Source organism: Poromitra crassiceps (assembly GCF_964638095.1).
Source record: "Poromitra crassiceps genome assembly, chromosome: 27".
Taxonomy (NCBI): domain Eukaryota; kingdom Metazoa; phylum Chordata; class Actinopteri; order Beryciformes; family Melamphaidae; genus Poromitra; species Poromitra crassiceps.
This window is the reverse complement of record NC_139650.1, coordinates 4,885,978-4,888,477: the sequence shown is the minus strand read 5'-3', so window position 1 is coordinate 4,888,477 and position 2,500 is coordinate 4,885,978. Positions and strand designations below refer to the sequence as shown.

Genomic DNA, 2,500 nt, shown 5'->3' with positions numbered 1-2,500 from the left:
ATTCAAGATCACAAAGTACATTTATTTGCATTCATTTGATTCCCAATCACGACACACTGGTAAGAATTATTAATATGTAATTAAAAATGCTTTGCAATGCAAAATAATGGCATTTTAAACATGCGATACAAAGATGTGATTAATCGTGCGATTAACTATAGTTAATCGCACGATTAATCGCGATTATGAAAATTAATCGTTTGACAGCCCTACTTTGAACCAAACCAAACTGCCACTGTTTCACACAGGAGGCGAATAGCAGTCTTTCTGGCTGAGACCTGTAATGTTAGCATAGCAGCAGCTAACATTCGCTCAGTAACCAGCTGGTCAGCACCATCGAGATACAGTATGAAAGAATGGACAGGATATGAGCTCTCTACAGTGAGGCCAAAGCATCTGAGATCGCCGCCCTGGCGGCGGGCGGGTACCATTACAGGTCACAAGTCCTGCCTCCGCCATGTTAGTGGATGGGGAAATGAGCCAAACTAAACAATTAAAGTACACGTCAGATATTTTCCCCCAAAGGTGGTTTCTATCATTTTAAATAGTGCTTATCACGCTAATGCCGGTCCAAGTGCAAATTTTTCTGATCAGTTTGTTTTGAAGTAGTTATTTGACGATATAAAAAGGGATGATTGACAGCTGTGGCAGCCAGTCTCAAGTCGTCACTGGCTGCTCGCCTCATGCTGGGTTAGGGTGCTCCTCGGATATATCGGCTTTACCGATATAGTTAGCCGGGCTGTCCAGCAAACGCTATGTAGCCGGCTTCAGTTAGAACTAATCTGTTAAACCAACATTTGTTCCAAAAGGAAATAAATCATAACGTTAATCAAAATGCCACGGAAACATTAGCTAATCAACACAGAGCTGCAAAGATCAGTTCATCGGATAATTTCCTCCGTTTGACGGTGTTAATTTGGCCGCCGGTTCCTCCTGATCTCAAAATTGTTTCAGATTAGGGTTAGGGTGTGAAGAAAGTGCAGCTCAGGGTGTGCTTGGTCCTGTGGCTGTGTAAGGTGCTTGTCTTCCAATCTCAGGCCTGGGGTTCGATCCCCGGTCGAGCCACACCTATTCTTTTTATAAAACATTATGGTTAGACATTATGTTTAGGCGAGTACAACACTTTGGTTAGGGTTAAGGGTTTGGTTAGACATTATGTTTAGGCGAGTACAACACTTTGGTTAGGGTTAAGGGTTTGGTTAGACATTATGTTTAGGCGAGTACAACACTTTGGTTAGGGTTAGGGGTTTGGTTAGACATTAGGTTTAGGCGAGTACAACACTTTGGTTAGGGTTAAGGGTTTGGTTAGACATTAGGTTTAGGCGAGTACAACACTTTGGTTAGGGTTAAGGGTTTGGTTAGACATTAGGTTTAGGCGAGTACAACACTTTGGTTAGGGTTAAGGGTTTGGTTAGACATTATGTTTAGGCGAGTACAACACTTTGGTTAGGGTTAAGGGTTTGGTTAGACATTATGTTTAGGCGAGTGCAACACTTTGGTTAGGGTTAAGGGTTTGGTTAGACATTATGTTTAGGCGAGTGCAACACTTTGGTTAGGGTTAAGGGTTTGGTTAGACATTATGTTTAGGCGAGTACAACACTTTGGTTAGGGTTAAGGGTTTGGTTAGACATTATGTTTAGGCGAGTACAACACTTTGGTTAGGGTTAAGGGTTTGGTTAGACATTAGGTTTAGGCGAGTACAACACTTTGGTTATGGTAGGGTTTGGTTAGACATTAGGTTTAGGCGAGTACAACACTTTGGTTAGGGTTAAGGGTTTGGTTAGACATTAGGTTTAGGCGAGTACAACACTTTGGTTAGGGTCATGGTTAGATAAGAAACCCCTAATCTTACCTTTTTTACTTGCCACGCGTTTTCAGGAAGAAGCCGTTTCGGTGATCAATCAAATGAGTTGGGGGCGTGTCTTTCTTACAGAAAGGCTTGGGGGATAACTTTACTTTGCTCATGTGTGATTGTCGCCGGGGGCCTTTTTTCCCCCTTTGTCATGCCGTAACCTCTCATTTTATTACTCGATTAAATGATAGAAAACATACCGGCGTGCCGTGCAGTGTGTTTCAAAATAAAACATACCGCGTGCAGTGTGTTTCAAAATAAAAGACAATTTAGGTCATCCTATTTTTATTTTTTTTATTTACTATTTATTTTTCCAGCTTCATAAGTAAGATGCTGTGGTTTGTGTTAGATGTCCCGGGCCAGGCAGAACCATCATGAGAGGTCCCGGGCCAGGCAGAACCATCATGAGAGGTCCCGGGCCAGGCAGAACCATCATGAGGGCCACGTCTGCCCCCCGGGCCCCATATGGCCCAGGTCTGCTCTAGCACATACTGCTAGAACAGACCACATACTGCCCTAGCAAATAAAGGCAAAAAATAAAAAAATAAATACAAATTATATGTTTTTCATAGAGCTTGGTCGCTGCCTGCGGCTCCTGTGTGTGTGTGTGTGTGTGTGTGTGTGTGTGTGTGTGTGTGTGTGTGTGTG

General features: G+C 42.9%; 1 protein-coding gene across 1 annotated transcript in view; it reads left to right on the top strand.

Annotated features, from left to right (window-relative positions):
- Positions 1-2,500, top strand: part of foxp4 (forkhead box P4) — a gene marked incomplete at its 5' end in the record, with an annotated part of 55,723 nt that overhangs the window by 30,683 nt on the left and 22,540 nt on the right. The window lies entirely within an intron of this gene.